The sequence below is a fragment of the Dendropsophus ebraccatus genome, chromosome 8 (assembly GCF_027789765.1).
Source record: "Dendropsophus ebraccatus isolate aDenEbr1 chromosome 8, aDenEbr1.pat, whole genome shotgun sequence".
NCBI classification, from domain to species: Eukaryota; Metazoa; Chordata; class Amphibia; order Anura; family Hylidae; genus Dendropsophus; species Dendropsophus ebraccatus.
Genome location: NC_091461.1, coordinates 104,970,294 through 104,990,926, shown reverse-complemented (window position 1 = coordinate 104,990,926; position 20,633 = coordinate 104,970,294). Strand labels below are relative to the sequence as shown.

The window sequence follows — 20,633 nt, the reverse complement described above, 5'->3', positions numbered from 1 at the left end:
TTGGCAAATTTCGTCTGAATCTGACTCTTATGAAATCAGTTCACCATACATTATCATTGTATAAAATCAGGTTCGGCATTCTGCACCGATTACATTTCTGATGTGTCCAGTCTCACCTTTACCTTAGATAAGTTAGGGAAACTCATACTTCATTGTCTCTCATAGGCTTATGCATAGTGCAAGAGAGTTATGATCTCAAGTTGTTGTGAAAAGCGGCTAATCTCACCTTTAGATCACTAAGTAGCTATGTTCACACACCATCAGAATAACGTCCGTCATTTAACGGCTGTCCAATAACAAGTGTGTGAACATAGCCAATAACTGTAGTGTAGAAATAAGATGACGGTGGACACATCTGTATATTGTTGGTCTGAGCTCCACATTATAGCGTTTTGTTATTTCTTTGTTGTTTTTTTATATCACAGCATACAATAATCAGGAAAGTGTAATGTACAGGGGTTAGAAGGTTCCCTCCCGCACTTTGCTCGGAGAAGCACTTGTACAGATGAAGAGCGACTGCGACGTTAGGCGCTTAATCAAACCAAAGCAGCGTTCTATATCTTTATGTAGCCGACACGAGTCAAGATGAGGTCAGATCTTAGCGCTCGCCCCGGAGAAGGACAGCGTGTGCTGCGGGGACAGGGGTCAAGCGCATTCTGTCATTTACCTATCGCCTTTTATATATATATATAATAATTGGTCGTCCATCCCGGTAGACAGCCCTGAGATGTGGAGCCGGGAGGGCAGCGCCGGATATTTCCTCAAAGTGCCCGCAAAGAATTATAAGCGTAATAAAAGGAAACTCATCTGGAGATTGATGGAGGACGAGGGTGAGGGCTGCTGACCGGCAATGTCAAAGTCACCGGCGAGCGCCCCGACACGCATTGATGTGACCGTGATTTATACCGGGGATGGTTTAGGTCACTATGGACTAGCCATGAACACGGCGTCTCCATGACCCCAGCTCTATGGACTTTCATTTCCTGGAAGCTGAATTTTATAGTGGTGTTCTGTAGAGGGGCGGTGTAGTTTCTGTGTGTTAGATGACTCACATAGAAGACAAGTATCCCTCGGTTCCAGGGACAGCGCCACCTTCTGGGGGGTTTCTAATAATGCTATCAGAGGCATGATAGGAAATAGCTGGTTCTGTGAGCTTAGCTACAGAACACAGTATCACAAATGAAGGCTTAGATACAGTGCTCAGCAGACAGTATCACACATAATAGGCTTAGATACACAGATAAGATAGATCGCAGGGGTGTAAGTATAAAGCAGGGATGGGGAACCTTCGGCCCTTCAGCTGTTGCAAAACTACAACTCCCATCATGCCTGGACAGACGAGCAGATAGTGTAAATCAATGTGGGATTAGACATCCTGCAGACAGTATCCGATATAGCAGAATGAAATAAACAAATGAGCATGTAGTATAAACCAGTGTGGGATTAGATACATTGCAGAGAGTATCACACATGATGGTGGGGAATCATCAAGTGGAACAGGCTCAGTTGCTCCTAGTGCGATGCCCTGGCCCCTGGGGGCCACTTCCGCAGTGCTGGTGTTATGAGCGGGCAATGACCGGGGCAGCTGCAGGGGTTATACTTGTCACGGTATAGGCCTGAGGGCAGCACAGCTGCAGGGCCGGTCTGTGGAATCTGCGGGTGATGATGGGCATGCGATTCTTCGCTGCACTTAGTCAGGGCACCAGTTAATGGACACCAATGCCAGGGTTCAGTAACAGCGGTTTTATTATAGATGAGGTAACTAGTAGCAACAGTTCTGTCCGGATGCAACCGGGTATATAGCAGACTTTGACAAATAAAGCAGGAGTGGTGCTGCATAGGCTGTGAGAATACGTGCCGGATTATGGGAGTAGGAGTATGAGAGGAATAGCGTTGCTGGGTGGATTAGCTTGAGAGTAATACTTGCTGTGAATCCTTGCAGCGATGAGGAGAGATAACGGAATGACACCCAGATGAGAGAGAAGAATCCGGTCACTTGAGCAGGCAGATACAGCCGAAGACTTGAATACAGCAGAGCACTCGATCCACAACTCCTCTGAGGCAGGAGAGGGACGACACACATCCTCCTTGCTTGGAAGCAGGGGGAAGACTAACTTGTCAGCCGGAAGTGGGAGGTCACATGGTTGCTCCTGGCCAGAGCTAGTCGGCCATTGGAGGAACCATGGTTACAGGTCACGTGATCAACAGCCTTGCATACCACTGTACACTGTAATACACAGGAACACATGAGAATACACATGAAAATGCACAATACCAGAGAATACTAGGGGAAAACCAGCAGCAGCTGCAGTGCAAACACCCACCAGAACAGGCATGGACACAGAAATAAAAATGGGCACAATAGGAGTAGTAGTCTGCATGTTCTGGGACACTGCATACCTCCCTAGCAAATTTGAGCCGACCTCGGCGAATCTAGAAGGCAGCAAACATGAATAGACTGGACAATCAAACAACAGGAATGAATGATGAGAGTGAGTGTGATGAGGTGTGTGTTTCCCACGCCCAAGGCACAGGTGAGAAGAGAGAGAGAATGAGAAACCCTAGTGGCAGGACTTCACCTAGGGGTGCCTAATGTACTCTGGCGACCAGGTAGCTAGTGCGTGAACCATCTGACGTGTAAGCCAGGACAACTTAACTGCTGGCGGGGGACCCTCAATATTCCAGCCAGTTAGACAGTAGGTTTTCTGTTAAATGTGTTACCCTACTGGAAAAGAGAACTGTGAAGACCTGTGTACTACCTTGGCGTGTCTGAGTAGTGTCTGGGATACCTGGAAGAGAAAAGAACAAAATAATAAAAGCAAACATACATGGGGAGCTCCCTTTCATACCACTCAATCACACACACAAGCACTCCACAGGCCAAACACACGAAAAGGTATCCAGGGTGCGATATGTATGGACCAGTGTGAATGTTAAGTAAGACTATGTGTGATAACTACTGTGTTGGGACAAGACAGAGGTAAACAAATACTGGAAACAAAAAGGAAGGGAAACACAACAGACAACAAATACTGCGAGGTCTGGAGGAGAACTGGCTCACATGAATCTGAATGAAACCTGAGAGAAATCTGAATGAAAATCTGAGGAAAATCTGAATACAAACTGGCTCAACTAAATCTTTCCAGCTATAGATATGATAATATAGACAATAATGAGACTGGATGAGAAAATACACTCCTACATAAACTGGACTTTCTCTGAGGTATATGTAAACTGACTTCTCTTACTCAGAGGAGGAGCTATCTGACTTAGACACTGGAAAAATATACTGTTTTACAAAAGAGGCACTCTACTCTGAGGCTATCTATGTAACCTTGTGCTTACTCAGAGGAGGAAATACAAAGACTTTGATAACACTGGAATGCAATAGTACAATAAGTGCAATAATGAAATAAGTGCAATAATACCCTGTGTGGAACACACAATCACAGGAAAGTGCATTAGGAAGGAATGGGTTAAGTGTCTCTGTTAGGTAGAGTCTCTTTTAGGCAATTAGACATCGTCCATGTAAAAGGCTCTGGGACAGGCACTAGAGAACTTTTTGTTATGGTAAGTGTCCATCAGCTCATGGCTGGTTAGTACAGGGAACTTGGTCAGGAGGACCAGGCACGAACCTTGAACGTTGCATACACTAAATGGTGAAACAGCACACAAAAAAAAAACACAGTCATAGAACTCAGCCCTTGAAGAGAACACCTAATAGAGGTGTCCTGGAGGGCCCCAAGTGGCACCCCTCTTCTTCTCCCAGGGGTAATACCGGGAGGAAGCCGGAGCAGGAGCCTCATCTACTGCGGTGGTGACCACGAGGCTAGGGGTCACGGTGGTCACAGGAGAGACAGTAGGGGCCACATGGTAGGTAGTGGTGGTGGTCGCAGCTTTAGCCACGGCAGTGGTAGGGGAAGTCACCGTAGTAGCCATGGTGATGGGGGCTTTAGCCACCGGAGGTAGCAAGGTTAGGGCCTGCTTGATCTCATCCGCCAACTTCTTGATAACCGGGTCGTCCCCAAACACCCACTGAGGCAGGGATGGTGACTCGGGCCCGGGGAGCCTCCAGGGACTGGCGTAGCAGGTGGCCTTAAAGTTATCCCCCTGGCTAGAGGCAGGAAGAGGGGCGCCCGGAACCCCGGTACTCACGGATCCATCGTTTTCTGGCGAGGTCGATCCTCCTGTGGAGAAGGCAACCTCGGGAGTGCTGGAGCAACGAGATCCCGGTGAGACGCTGGCGATGGAGACAGGCTCTTCCTCCGGACCGTTGGAGACTGGTGTAGAGCCCCAACTGATATCGCTGTCGGAGGGTGGCGGCATTAGCAGGCACGCAGGATTGAGCAAAGGCAGACTCTCAGGCAGTGTAGGCATCACAAGCGCTGGGGCTGCAGGCAGGTGCTCTTCATAGGCCGCCATCTTGCGTTCCACTGGCCGGAACTTGTAGCAGGAAGGGGAGGAGCGCCAGGCTGGAGGATCAGGCTCCAAAGTCTGCCCAGCAACAATGACGTCAGTGGAAGCGGCCGGCCAATCAGGAGAGACACAGTCATTATCAATGGCGCCAAGCAATTCCCGCTTCTCGGCCGCATGGCAGTTAACCCCCTCGTCACTGGGGGATGGCGTAGGTAGAAATAACAGCAAGAAGCGGCCATTTTGTGTACAGTCCCAGCCGTGCAGCGACTCAGTTATCAGAACTCCCATGGCAATTTTAGCACAGTCTCTGGAGACGATATTAAACTGTAGATCTGGTACACCGCGTGGCGGGTAGATCCTGTTCGTGACGCCAAATGCGATGCCCTGGCCCCTGGGGGCCACTTCCGCAGTGCTGGTGTTATGAGCGGGCAATGACCGGGGCAGCTGCAGGGGTTATACTTGTCACGGTATAGGCCTGAGGGCAGCACAGCTGCAGGGCCGGTCTGTGGAATCTGCGGGTGATGATGGGCATGCGATTCCTCGCTGCACCTAGTCAGGGCACCAGTTAGTGGACACCAATGCCAGGGTTCAGTAACAGCGGTTTTATTATAGATAAGGTAACTAGTAGCAACAGTTCTGTCCGGATGCAACCGGGTATATAGCAGACTTTGACAAATAAAGCAGGAGTGGTGCTGCATAGGCTGTGAGAATACGTGCCGGATGATGGGAGTAGGAGTATGAGAGGAATAGCGTTGCTGGGTGGATTAGCTTGAGAGTAATACTTGCTGTGAATCCTTGTAGCGATGAGGAGAGATAACGGAATGACACCCAGATGAGAGAGAAGAATCCGGTCACTTGAGCAGGCAGATACAGCCGAAGACTTGAATACAGCAGAGCACTCGATCCACAACTCCTCTGAGGCAGGAGAGGGACGACACACATCCTCCTTGCTTGGAAGCAGGGGGAAGACTAACTTGTCAGCCGGAAGTGGGAGGTCACATGGTTGCTCCTGGCCAGAGCTAGTCGGCCATTGGAGGAACCATGGTTACAGGTCACGTGATCAACAGCCTTGCATACCACTGTACACTGTAATACACAGGAACACATGAGAATACACATGAAAATGCACAATACCAGAGAATACTAGGGGAAAACCAGCAGCAGCTGCAGTGCAAACACCCACCAGAACAGGCATGGACACAGAAATAAAAATGGGCACAATAGGAGTAGTAGTCTGCATGTTCTGGGACACTGCACTAGCAACCAATCATATTCCACCTTTCATTTTCCAAAGAGTCTGTGAGGAATGAAAGGTGGAATCTGATTGGTTGCTAGGGGCAACTGAGCCAGTTTCACTTTACACCATGTTTGATAAATCTATATTTTTATATACACAAATGCCAGTATCAAACATTGTAGAACTAGATACACTGCCCCTGTAGACAGAATTATACATCATAATGTTATAGAAACAGTTTTGCAGACAGTATCACGCATGACAAGCTTAGAAACACAAGACAGTAAAAAGTATCAAACCTGATAGACCTAGATACAGCAGCTCAACATCTCACTGTTCATTCAGTATAATTGCATAATAGTGGGTGTAGTGCTCCACACATGATGGGCTTAGATACTATGAAAGTATCATAAAAAAGTGACAAACACAAGGATTAGATACACTCTCTCAGCAGCGCACTGATCCTGGAGATTATTTATTAATAAACCTCAGAAACTTTGCTTGATGGGAATTGGTAGTTCTCTATCACATGATTAGCTTAGATATATGAATGGACAGTATCACACACAGAGATTAGATACAATGACTTAGTAGCACACAGGGGGTTATCACTCAGTTAAGAATGGTAGTTCTCTGCAGTTCTCTATCACTTATAATACACTCAGATACATGAACTTAGTATCACACACAATAGGCTTAGATACAGGCACTTTTACAATAGTTGTGTAACTTTAGGTTTCTAGACCCAATACAAAATCTTCCACAGGGCCCACGTCTATTACATATAATAGCTGAGTATCACCCAGGACGGGCTTAGATACACATTTAAAGAGTCGCTACCAGTTTTGTTAGCTGTCGGTCCTACAAGTCACTGATTGATTTAAATTCATTAAGAAATAAACAAGAAAGAAACAGAGACTAAAGAGAGAGAGAGAAGGAGAGGGGAACCTGTCGCAGGCGCCATTAGCGCTGATGTTTGGAGCAGGGGAGAAGCTTGTAGCAGAATTGAACAATTATGTGGGAAGGCGTCTTGTGAACAATCCAAGACGTGAATTTAATTGCAAGTGTTCTCGGCTTTAATTCCTCACTAAAGGCTTTCTATTCAATATTGTGCGAGCACCAGGAGATATTTGTACAGCTGGCGACACGCCAGGGCGATTCCTACTGCCGCACCGCATCTCCTCTGCAGACCCGCGCCTTCTCCGCCACTAATATCACACTCACAATGCCGGGTTATTATCACTATTGTTATCACATTATTATTATTATTATTATTATTATTATTATTATTATTATTATTTTTACATAAATATTATTGTTAGAGTACATAAATACTAATATTATTATTAGAAGCAGAACACTTAGGGGGCATTCACAACGGAATGTGGGCAGACAAACTCGCAGCAGAATGTACATCCCGCTGCGAGTTTGTCAGCAGCCCGCCCCGTTAACCCCCCCGTCGCCGGAGCCAATACTTCACCTGGTCCCCGCTCCGGCTTGCTTTGGAGGTTGCCGGCACGTCCTGCTCGGCCAAATCAGCGCACTGCCCCGCCGCAGCACACTGATTGGCTGAGCGGGGTGTGAAGACACCGGGAGCCCTGAAGCAAGTCAGAGCGGGGACCAGGTGAAGTATTGGCTTCGACGACGGGGGGTTAACGGGGCGGGCTGCTGATGGTTGTCTACCCATAGGGCCTACAGGGCACGGATCCGCAACGGATATCGCTGTGAATGTGCAGCGAGAAATCCGCTGCAGATCCGTTACGTCTGAACGCACCCTAAGGGGGAGATTTATCAAACATGGTGTAAAGTGAAACTGGCTCAATTGCCCCTAGCAACCAATCAGATTCCACCTTTCATTCCTCACAGACTCTTTGGAAAATGAAAGGTGGAATCTGATTGGTTGCTAGGGGCAACTGAGCCAGTTTCCCTTTACACCATGTTTGATAAATCTCCCCCTAAGCATCCACAGGAGAAACAAAGCATTACACTTTGCTCATTCACATCAATGGGTTGTCCGTGTAACGCAGGACAGGGTGGGTCCTCCACAGTAGGAGAAGCTCTTTAGGGCCTCTCTCTTTTCTGGTGAAGAGGGTCATAACCAGGGAAACAAGACTCTAACTCTTTGGGGAACCAGGTACTTCCATACATTACATGAACATCCTATTGATTTCCTTACCTATACATATGAAGCTGCGTTGCTGGAAGATTTACACATTTATTATTAGGGGGGAAATCCATCAATTTTTTTTCCCTTCTTTTAAATCAACTGGTTTCAAAAAGTTATATAGATTTATTGTTTACTTTTATTTAAAAATCTCAAGTCTTCTAGTACCTATCCACTGCTGTATGTCCTGCAGTGAGTGGTGTATTCTTACCAGTCTGATACAGTGCTCGTTGCTGCCACCCCAGAGCAGTAGCAAATCTCCATAGAAAACCTCTCCTGCCCTGGACAGTTCCTGACGTGGACAGAGGTGGCAGCAGAGAGCACTGTGTCACACTGGAAAGAATACACCACTTTCTGCAGGACATATAACAGCTGATAAGTACTTAAAGACTTGAGATTTTTAAACAGAAGTAAATTACAAATCTATATAACTTTCTGCTACTAGTTGATTTGAAAGAAAAAGCATTTCACAGGAGTACCCCTTTAATAAACTGATTAATATAAGCCGTTGAGCTCAATGTATTCAGGGTTACGGTATGATTTCTACATTAAAGCAACTAGAGACTGCTGCCTCCATGATACCTGTTTTCCCATTGCCAACAGCTAGGTGTCAGATTCCACTCACTTATCTTGTGGGCTTCATAAGCCTGGTGCAAATAGCCATGGACAGGGCATGATGTAAGTCGTAGTTTGACTGCTGGGCATGATGTATGTAGTAATTTGACTGCCGAGCATGATGGAAGTTGTAGTTTGACGGCCGGGCATGATGGAAGTTGTAGTTTTACTGCCGGGCATGATGGAAGTTGTAGTTTTACTGCCGGGCATGATGTAAGTTGTAATTTGACGGCCGGGCATAATGGAAGTTGTAGTTTGACTACCAGGCATGATGGAAGTTGTAGTTTTACTGCCGGGCATGTTGGAAGTTGTAGTTTGACGGCCGGGCATGATTGAAGTTATAGTTTGACTGCCAAGCAAGATGGAAGTTGTAGTTTGACTGCCAGGCATGATGGGAGTTGTAGTTTGACTGCCAGGCATGATGGGAGTTGTAGTTTGACTGCCGGGCATGATGGAAGTTGTAGTGTGACCACCGGGCATGATGGAAGTTGTAGCTTGACTGCCGGGAATGATGGAAGTTGTAGTTTGACTGCCGGGCATGATGGGAGTTGTAGTTTGACTACCAGGCATGATGAAAGTTGTAGTTTTACTGCCAGGCATGTTGGAAGTTGTAGTTTGACGGCCGGGCATGATTGAAGTTATAGTTTGACTGCCAAGCAAGATGGAAGTTGTAGTTTGACTGCCAGGCATGATGGGAGTTGTAGTTTGACTGCCAGGCATGATGGGAGTTGTAGTTTGACTGCCGGGCATGATGGAAGTTGTAGTGTGACCACCGGGCATGATGGAAGTTGTAGCTTGACTGCCGGGAATGATGGAAGTTGTAGTTTGACTGCCGGGCATGATGGGAGTTGTAGTTTTTCAATAGCTGGTGGGCCATAGGTTGAGGAACCCTGTTATAAAATATCCATTCCTTCCTCTTCCTCCTGTATCTGATTCCCATTGGTCATCAGGTTAGTATTATTCAGAGTTTTCCTTTAATTCCTTTCCACCTCCTTCTTAGCAGAATTCTTGAGGTTGGGAATAATTAGGTACATTGAGCGGTACAGGAGATGTCACCAAGAGGCAGAGGTCCACTTCAGCATTGAGAAGCACTCGAGTAATGACATATTATCAGCCATGCGGCTCCTGGGGGGACCGCCTCTCAGCGCAGGGCCCCATCCCCACCGCTCACTCTATTTACCTGGCCCATTGTCTCCAGGCAGAAACAGTCATTAGAGTCATTCCGCTTGTTTCCAGAGGAAGGAAAATTACAATAATCATCCTATCAATCAGGGGACAGGGACTGCGGTTCAAGTGCTGCAAAAAGCACATTACAGAGTATTTAGAACAATGTGGAGAGAGGCGAGAGCCGCTAATGCACAGGATTACTCCTGGGGGCCTGAGAAACCCGCACTCTGAAGAGCCCCCATATCACTGTCTTATGGCCTAGATAGTGGGAAATATTACTGCTGATGATATAGAGATGGATGATGATGAGAGACATAGAGAGATAGATAGATAGATTGATAGATAGATAATAGATTGATAGATGATAGGAGATAAATAGATAGATTGATAGATAGATATATAGAAAATAGATTCATAGATAGATAGATAGATAGATAGATAGATAGATAGATAGATAGGAGATAGATAGATAGATAGATAGATAGGAGATAGATAGATGGATAGATGGGAGATAGATATGAGATAAATAAAGATAGATAGATGATAAATAAATAGATAGATGATAGAAGATAGATAGATAGATAGATAGATAGATAGATAGATAGATAGATAATAGATAGGAGATAGATAGATAGATAGATAGATAGATAGATAGATAGATAGATAGATTTGATGCTTGATAATGACCTCGTGAGGAGGTCGAAACGTCGCATCTTTTGTATCTCTGTACTTTATGGATTAAAATCACGTTTTTTACCACCTATGCTGGCGTGCTGAGGAATATCTGGATATATAGATAGATAGATAGATAGATAGATAGATAGATAGATAGATAGATAGATAGATAATAGGAGATAGATAGATAGATAGATCGATAGATAGATAGAAAATAGATTAATAGATAGATAGACAGATAGATAGATAGATAGATAGATAGATAGATAGATAGATAGATAGGAAATAGATTGATGACAGATAGATAGACTCTATGCAAAAATAATCCCACCGCTTGCTCTGGTTGCGACTTGCCCTCTGTAGACTCCTTTATATTGAAGTTCATTTATTATTGAAGTGTCATTTTCAGGTGTAGGAGAGATTTTAGCACATGGAGATGCACAGGGCGGGGGTGAGAGATGGGAAGCCTCATATATGGATTAATAGAAGCTGCAAAAGTAATGTATTTACTGACACAGCAAAGGCCTGTAGTGGAGGTGACTTTATCCCAGGCTGAAGGTTTGATAGTATTTAAAGGGGAATTCTATACAAAATTAAGAGTATCATCACAAGTGCAGTAAACATTCCTAGGTTACATGGTAAATGTTCTGAAAGACCCACCTATTGGTTTAGTATAAATACAGAGCACTCTGCAGCCTGAAGAATAGTGAGTGCAGCTCTGGAGTATAATGTACAATGTAACTCAGGATCAGTACAGGATAAGTAATGTAATAAATGTACACAGTGATCCCACCAGCAGAATAGTGAGTGCAGCTCTGGAGTATAATACAGGATGTAACTCAGGATCAATACAGGATAAGTAATGTAATGTATATACACAGTGACCTCACCAGCAGAATAGTGAGTGCAGCTCCGGAGTATGATACAGGATGTAACTCAGGATCAGCACAGGATAAGTAATGTAATGTATATACACAGTAACTCCACCAGCAGAATAGTGAGTGCAGCTCTGGAGTATAATACAGGATGTAACTCAGGATCAGTACAGGATAAGTAATGTAATGTATGTACACAGTAACTCCACCAGCAGAATAGTGAGTGCAGCTCTGGAGTATAATACAGGATGTTACACAGTGGCTCCACCAGGAGATTTTCTGTTATTCTAGATGAATGTATCAGTGCAGTTAGAACCCGATGCCTTCTGTATAACAATAGTCTTTATAGAGATGCATCAGGATAGACGTCTCATCTTCACTTGACATTTGAATAGAGAAATCCCAATGTAGGAAGCTGATCAATAATCCCTGCTGATGGAGACATTCGTAGGAGTCTGTGATCTATCTCAGCAGCGCTGTGGACTAAATGCTCCATCTATAATCGGACAATAAGTTACCGCCAACTAAATAAAGCAGCAGGAGGCCATTTACATATAATAGAAGGAAAACAACACAGTGTAATGTAACGTAATGTCGCTGCTCATCGTGTCGCTTATCAATTACACAATTACAAATGTTAACTAGGTTTAGGTAGGTTAAAGGGGTTATCCAGCCCTACAAAAACATGGCCACTTTCCCTGCTCTCTTGTCTCCAGATTAGTTGGGCTTTGGAACTCAGTTCCATTGTAGTAAATGGAGCCTAATTGCAAACCACACCTGAACTGGAGACAACAGTAGGGGGAAAAGTGGCCATGTTTTTGTAGCGCTGGATAACCCCTTTAATTTGTCTCTGCGGATATCTTTATAGGGGCAGTGCTCCATGTTTCTGATACAAAGCTCCAAATCCTCTGCATAGACACAGACCTACATGGTACCAATTCCCAGAATCTCAAGCAACTGAGAATGATCAGACTGTATTTGTACAGGATTATACTACGCTCAGATTTTTTATGTTGGGGGTAATTTTTATGGGTCTGTATATCTTTTCAATCCTGTTGTTTATTGTTCCAATGCTTCGAAAATACAATATTCAGCATCTGTACACAAAGACTTGATTAAAAAACCTCCTATTGTTTTGCGTGTATACTGTAGCTCCTGTTTACAGCTATATGTTTCCAATATGTAGGATAAAATTCAATTTCCTGGGAGCTGGAGATCATCTGGGGGTTTTCCCCTGTATATTTCCATGGTAACAGACTACAAATCAACCCTGTGTAGTCTGACACTGCATTCCTTTTACTAACTCCCATCTACATCTTCTTAGAACCATAGAAGGAAAAAGCCCCCCCCCCCCCCCCCAGTCCATCTAGTCTGCCCTTTTAATATTCTCTGTGGCCCCTGTGCTCCTGCTCCGTAGTAGCACACTCAGCCATCTATCTCCCTGTGTGACTTGCTGCCTATTATCCCGGGATTTCTCCTGTGGAGATAAGGCAGCAGCCCCATGTGCCTCCTGTAAACCCCCCCCCCCCCCCCCCCCGGGCCTCCTGTACCTCCTCACCCCTGTACCTCCTGTGCCCACCCGTGCATCCTGTACTCCCCCTGTACCTCCTGTGCCCACTGTACCCCCTATGCCCCCCGTGCCTCTTGTACCCCCCTGTACCTCCTGTGCCCCCATACCCCCTCCCTCCTGTGCCCCCTGTACTCTCCTGTGCCCCTTAACTCCTGTACCTCCTGTGCCCCCATGCCTCCTTTACCCCTGTACCCCCTCCCTTCTGTGCCCCCTGTACTCTCCTGTGCCCCCTCCCCTGTACCTCCCCCGTACCTTCTGTGCCCCCTCCCCCTGTACCTCCTGTGCCCCCCATGCCTCCTGTACCCTCTCTGTACCTCCTGTGCCCCCTCTTCCTGTGCCTCCTGTATCCTCCTGTACTCCCTCTAACCTCCTGTGCCCCCTGCCCCCCGTGCCTCCTGTATCCTCCTGTGCCCCCTGTACCCTCCTGTGCCCACTGTGCCTGTTGTACCCCCTCCTTCCCTGTGCCCCCGTACCTCCTGTGCCCCATGCCCCTTGTGTCTCCTGTATCCCCCATGCCTCCTTTATCCTCCTGTGCCCCCCCCCCCCCCCGTGCCTCCTGCATCCTCCTGTACCTCCTGTGGCCCCCCGTGCCTCCCAAGCCCCTCTGTACCTCCTGTTCACCCTCTCCCCCCCCCCTGTAACCCCGTGCATTCTGTAACCCCCCCCCCGTGCCTCCTGCATCCTCCTGTACCCCCCTGCCTCCTGTGCCCAATGTACCCTCCTGTGGCCCCTCCCACCTCCTGTGCCCCCCTTTGCCTCCTGCGCCCCCCGGATCCGCAGCAATAGCCGGCGCCCTGCTTGAGGATTCCGCTCACACGCTGCGCTGCTGACACCGGGTTCCGTCTTGTTCCTGTATAGACTCCGCTATGCATGAGCCGCTCATTAGCGCACAAAGCATGATGAATGGCCGGGACTCACACTACCGGCACACCGCTTGTCTTCCAGAGTCTCCCGAGCACCGTGTGACATCATCATGAGCCAAAGAAGAAAGTGAGAGAGTCCCGGAGCCGCCTGATTGCTGCAGCTGCATCTCCCACAATGATTCACTATGGGGAAGGTAAGTGCTGCTCCATGTCCTGCTGCACCGAGGTGACTTATCCTCACATGGAGGGTTACTATAGTGCAGGTTGCCTCATTGCAAAAGTAAGTGCACCCTCATACCCCATAGCATCTGGTCCTATCTGCAGGAGCCTCACACATGTTACATGCAAATCACTGACACCTCATCATCCTGACCAAGTGCAGGAAAGCAGAGGGATGCAAAAATAGCAGATATTTCTGCAGCAGGTTTGTTGCTTCATGTGAGGGCAGCCTGGGGGGGGGTAAAAAAAACAGCATTGGGAAGTGCAGCTGTGTTTTTTTTATTGCTTTAATTCTTAAAGGGATATTCTGGCAAAGGAAAATTATTATTTTTCTTTTGCATTTTTCAAGTAAAGTTTTATATAACTTTATTATATAACTATATTAACATTTTTACATTGAGTGGCCACATGGGTCCTCTGCTGCCACCAGTGGCTGTGTGGGGAACTGCATGGCTGCACAAGCCCTGCACAGTTATATGTTGTTAGGGTCGCTGGATGCAGATACTGAGCCTCCCCTGATGTCTATATAATACATGTCAGTATTAGAATAGACATTACACTTAGGGAAGCTGTCAGTAGCTGTCATTAGTGCTGCAGCCACGACATAGTGTAGGGGTGCGTGCACACTACGGAATCTGCACGTATGACCCACAGCGGATTCCGTTGCTCGTACCTGCACACAGCGGCGCGCATCTCCACCCGTGCCATAGACACTATTCTATGCATGGGCGCATTCCGCATTCTGCTGAAAGAATTCTTTTGGCGGAATCCACCTGTGTATAGAATAGTGTCTATGGCACGGGCGGAGATGTGCGCCGCCGCGTGCGGGTACAAGCGACTGAATCCACCGCGGGTCATACGTGCAGATTCCGTAGTGTGCATGCACAATTACTGCCAGCCCTGCTATAGAGTACTGCGACTGTAGCGCTAGCGACACAGACAGCTTGCCCAAGTGTAATGTCTATTCTAATTCTAACATGTATTATATAGACATCAGGGGAGGCTCAGTATCTGCATGCAGCATCCCTAGTGATATGGAGCTGTGCCAGGGCCAGGGCTTATGCAGCCCTGCAGTTCCCAACACATGTATTGGGGCATCAGGGAGGCCATGTTACTCCTTACTACTGCCTGTCAATGTAAAATTGTATAAAAATATATATATATGTATATAGCTGTGGCCACCTGTGGCTTTCCATTGGCTGTTGGACATGCTGGGAGTTGTGGTTTTTCACCAGCTGGAGAGTCACAGGTTGGGGAATACTGGCCTAAAGAATCATGAGGATGAGATTGCTGCCTCCTGACGTTGTACGTGGCAGTCTTTACTGCAGCTTTTGCATTCTATTCCTAAACCTGGAGGATGAACAGTATGAACAGGGCTCTAGTCTCCTTCCATCTCATCCCCTGCCTGTCATCTCATTGTGAAAGCTTCATAAATGAATGTAGATTACAACCGGGAAGCAAAACTGCATCTGAAATCTGTGAGGAAAAAAAAACTTTTTTTTTTCCTTTTTAATTTTTTTTCGAACTTCATTTGCCAAATGTCTGATCTGATTCTGCAAAATATTGCAGAAGTGATTTTTAACGTAGTAAAATGGAAACATTGGAATTGACAGGCGATCCAGTCCATTTAGTCTGCAGAGTCTGCCAATTCCTGGTAATTACTCTGATCACACACCGCTACTTGTTAAATCACACAGGGCTCCCGGCCGCTACTTCATTTTTCTCTGAAAATAGGAGGACTTGAATTGAGTCGGTGACAGGATGAACGGCAGGAAAACAAGGTTTCTTTTGTGCATTCTCTATTATGCTGTGAGCGGCACGTCACTGCCCTGTGGTGCTTACATCCCGCTACATTGTCACCTGTGTACTGGGGAGGTGATAAGCCTGAATATGAAGGGGAACTCTGATGTCACTGGAGAGCGGTGATGTCATCGCATTGGGAATTAGAACAGATAACATAGTACTTGGTTGCCTGATGGGCCTGTTTTAGTGAAAATATGATCCTGCATGAAAATGAACACAGACCCCTCACACCCTATATTTCCACAATGTATATCATATATCATCATATAGTGCCGATATAATACTCCAATAAGGTGCTCACATAGTACCACCATTCAATGCCAAGTTGCTATAATAAATTATATCACCATACCTAAATAATATTGCCATATAGTGTGTGTAATACAGAGACTATCCACTGATGTGGTCCCTGGTGGTCTAGGGTGCTGTAATGTCCTTGGTGGTTTAAGGCAGTAAAGGGGTAAAATCTCATATGCATGGTAGTCTAGAGTGGGGAAAGAGATACAAGTAAAGACCCTGATAGTTGATAGTGGTGAAGGGGTTCATTTTAATATTGCTGGTGGGCTAAGGTGGAGAAGGGGTAAGTTGTCATATACCTGGTGGTCTAAGGTGATGGGATTAATTGTTATATATTTGGTAAAATGGATAAAGTTCCTACAGTATCTGTGATTTTGTAAAGAGGGGAATTAGAATCCCTGGTGGCCTAGGGTTACAAAGAAAACAGTAATAAAGTCCTTGTTTAGGCAATAATGAGGTAAATTGTCAAATTCCTGGTAGTCTAGGATTGTGAAGTTAATTGTAGTATCCCTGGTGGTCTAGAGTATTGAAGGGGTTAATCATAAGTCCTCCTGGTTGTTTAGGGTGGTGAAGTAGTAAATTGTAATATCCCTGGTAAAAGGGATAAAGTCCCTAATTTTGTATAGTGGGAAATTGGCAGCCCTGGGGGTCTAGGGTTACAAAAGTAATAGTAGAGAAGTCCCCGTTGGTCTGGATTGGTGAATGGATTATTGTTTGCAGCTTTAGCTGCCATATCCCAGGTTATCTATAGTGACAAAGTGGTGAAGGAGTTTACTGTAATATCCCAGGTGATCTAGAGTGATAAACAGAATAAGGGTAATGTCATAGATTGTCTAGGATAGTGAAGGGTGGTGAAGAGTGATGAAAGGGATAGAGGTAAGCACCCTGATTGTTAAGAAGAGTGAAGGTGTTAAAGGAGAAGTCTGGCAAAAATTTTTTATTAAAGTACTGTATTGCCCCCCAAAAGTTTTACAAATCACCAATATACACTTATTATGGGAAATGCTTATAAAAGGCTTTTTTTCTTGCACTTACTACTGCATTCACTTCCTGGATAACATGGTGATGTCACTTCCTGGATAAAATGGTGATGTCACTTCCTGGATAACATGGTGATGTCACGACCCGCTTCCCAGAGCTGTGCGGGCTGTGGCTGCTGGAGAGGATGGTGGCGGGGGACACTGAGGGTCACAGGACATTGGAGGAACACTGAGCGTCCCTCTGCCATCATCCTCTCCAGCAGCCACAGCCCGCACAGCTCTGGGAGTCGGGTTGTGACATCACCATTTTATCCAGGAAGTGACATCACCATGTTATTCAGGAAGTGACATCCCCATGTTATCCAGGAAGTGACATCACCATTTTATCCAGGAAGTGACATCACCATGTTATCCAGGAAGTGACATCACCATGTTATCCAGGAAGTGACATCACCATGTTATCCAGGAAGTGACATCACCATGTTATCCAGGAAGTGACATCACCATGTTATCCAGGAAGTGAAGCCTTGATGCAGCAGTAAGTACAGAGAAAAAGCACTTTATAAGCATTTCCTGTAATAAGTCTATATTGGTTATTTGTATAACTTTTGGGGGGCTATACAGTACTTGACTAACTGGACTTCTCCTTTAATGGTAACATCCCTGGTGGTCTAGCAGTTACTTGTTCTCCAGAGGTCTTTTATCTTTAGTGATGCCCTGCTGTAAGTGAAGTCCCCTGTGCAGCACTTATCCTGGAGATCACAGGTCTCCTCCATCCTGTGCAGTGACTGAGACCAGTGCTATATCCCACGCTGTGATCAGTCAGTGAAGTGCATCATCATCGTCTTCTCCTTTCACCCTCTGATGCTTTGTTGACTGGAGTCTGGTGTAATAACTGGCAGTGTGTACGGGGGTTGAGGACAGCCCCATCCATTCCTTCTCGCTATACGCCATTGAGGTTATTAGGAGTCAAGAGATTTATATTGTTAGTAAACTCTGAAGAATCAATACGTCTTGCCGGCTTCTCCGTGGCAGATGAGAACTCCTCAGGATTGCTCATCACCAGTTGTTCCAGAGCAATTTACAGTGTTGTCTGGGAGCCTTGACACTACTTACAGGACCGTGATGATGTCATATGATGATGTCATTCTGATTAAAATATAGTATATACGTTTATCAGCATTGCACAGTTATGTTTTATTGTTTGTTAATCCTTTAACTTCACAGAGAATATTCTAATCCGAACCAAAGTGTTATATGTTTTTTGGGTATTGTTCTACCATGTTCTAGAAGACTTTATAGTCATGTTCTATCTAGAGCACAGGTGTCAAACTGTGGCCCTCCAGCTGTTGCAAAACTACAATTCCCATCATGCCTGGACAGCCAAAGCTTTGGCCATTGCTCTCAAGGCATGATGGGAATTGTAGTATTGCAACAGCTGGAGGGCTACGAGTTTGCAACATGTGCTCTAGAGCTAAATGATAGTCTGATCTAGAACATTGTGGAGTACTGTCCTGATAATTGGGCTGGCATGCTGTGAAACGCCTTGAAACACAATCCTAGGAAATCCCATTTCTGTTCTAGATTAGAGTAGGATGTAATCTGGATCTGAGGAGGAGCTGATCATGGTGAACTCTGTGTCTTCAGATCATTGAGTAAAACCTTTGTGCGCATCATCATATTCTTCCAGAAGAAAGTGTAATCCTGATCCTGAGCATTGTTATCAAGTGCAATCCTGTCGTACCGCCCCGCAATCCTGAATTATTATTATTTTTCCAGAATACCAGATAATCCTGTTGTAATTTATAATAATCCTGTTCTAGAGCAAAGTGTTGCTGCAGAATGTAATGTAACGCTGAACTAGAGTAGTAGCATAATTATATTCTTAAAGAGGTTATCCAGTGCTACAAAAACATGGCCACTTTCTTTCAGAGACAACACGACTCTTGTCTCCAGTTCAGGTGCGCTTTGCAGTTAAGCTCCATTCACTTCAATGGAACTGAGCAGCAAAAACCTACCCCAAGCTGGAGACAAGAGTGGGGCTGTCTCTGGAAGATAGTGTCCATGTTTTTGTAGCGCTTGATAGCCCCTTCAAACTACCATATATCAGTATCAGTTCCAGACGCCACATAACCCACTTAAAAGTATATAGTTACGTGTTGTGAAAATATGGATACTGTGACTGAGAGAAGAAATACAGTAACTTTGTGGAGAACTAGTTTCCGTGGTTACAGACTACAAACAAGGTCTGTGTAGTCTGGACCTGCAGAGTCAGGTGTTACTTTATTCCCTTTGTCACTTGTTCTTTACACCTTAGGCTGGGTTCACACTACGTATATTTCAGTCAGTATTGTGGTCCTCATATTGCAACCAAAACCAGGAGTGGATTGAAAACACAGGAAGGCTATATTCACACAATGTTGAAATTGAGTGGACGGCCGTCATTTAATGGCAAATATTTGCTGTTAGTTTAGAACAATGGCTGTTATATTGAAATAATGGCCGTTATTTACTGTTATATGAGGCCATCCCCTCAATTTCACCATTGTGTGAACAGATCCTTTCTGTGTTTTCAATCCAGTCCTGGTTGAGGCTGCAATATGAGGACCACAATACTGACTGAAACATACTGTGTGTGAACCCAGCCTAAAGCAGTTCTCCAACCCACTGCTCCCCAACTGTTGCGGAACTACATCTATTAGGCCCTGATGGGAGTTGTAGTGTTGTGACAGCTGTAGAGTTACAGGTTGGATGATACTGCCCTACAGACAACAGAAATGGAGGCCAACGGTTTAAAGGGGAATCTAACCTGCTGATGTCTCCCTATTGTGCAGGAGGGGCCAAGATGAAGGTATGTCACTTAGCTTCCTCCTCGGTGCCATTCTGATGCAGTTTGACGTTTACTCCATGGTCCGGTAAAACCGGTAGAAGCACTGGGGCACCATTAGTAGCACTGCCCGCTCCCATAGCGCTGATCCGCTGCTGGCTGGCACACCCCTTTGTAATGATTATCAATGGAGTGACGGGCCAGATTGGCAATATGGGGGTGGGGCAGTGCTACTAATGGTGTCCCAGTGCTACTACCACTCTTACTGGACTGGGGAGCAGATGGCTAACTACACCAGAACGCCCTGAGGATGAAGGTAACAGACATACCATCATCCTTGGCATCTCCTGCACAATAGAGGCCTCTCAGCCCTTTAGATACATCCAACCTGCTAATTGTTCTCCTTTAAACTAGTTTGTAACCATAGCAACACCTAGTTCTTCATAGGAGCTGTAGGTGCAAAATATTATTATTTTTTTAAAATAATGTTATTTACATTTGCGAAGTTTGATTTAACCATAACTTTTAAAGGGAACCAGTCACCTAAAACAACGCCATTGAAATGTGCTGCAGCAGCACATTTCCTCCCTGCAATGTATATTCCCCAAACTTACTTTATATTCTTGGCGCCGTGTATGCAAATCGGCCACAAGTAGTCATCTGGGCCTCTAACTCATTGCCGGAGATACAGCAATGAGTTCAAGTCTATTCTGCACCTGCGCAGTACAGTGCGCATCAGGACCGCTGTACTGTGCATGCGCAGCGTAGTAAGAACGATTGCACGGCGCGCCCCTGAATGACATCAGGCTAATTATTCCATTTGAATCATGCCCCTGGGTGTCCAGAGTGGACAATCCCATTAAAGTGACACTGCCCCCCCTTTTTGCATTCTGACATCTCTACAGAGGTGTAAAGGGTAAATTTA

The 20,633-nt window shown here is 45.7% G+C and overlaps 1 protein-coding gene across 1 annotated transcript in view; it reads left to right on the top strand.

The window, feature by feature from the left end:
* The first annotated feature begins 13,666 nt into the window (after positions 1-13,666).
* DAB1 (DAB adaptor protein 1) overlaps positions 13,667-20,633 on the top strand; it is a 177,181-nt gene continuing 170,214 nt past the window's right edge. Inside the window, exon 1 of the mRNA XM_069979392.1 lies at positions 13,667-13,776. The gene's annotated coding sequence lies outside the window, so the exon portion shown is untranslated. The remainder of the gene's footprint in view (positions 13,777-20,633) is intronic.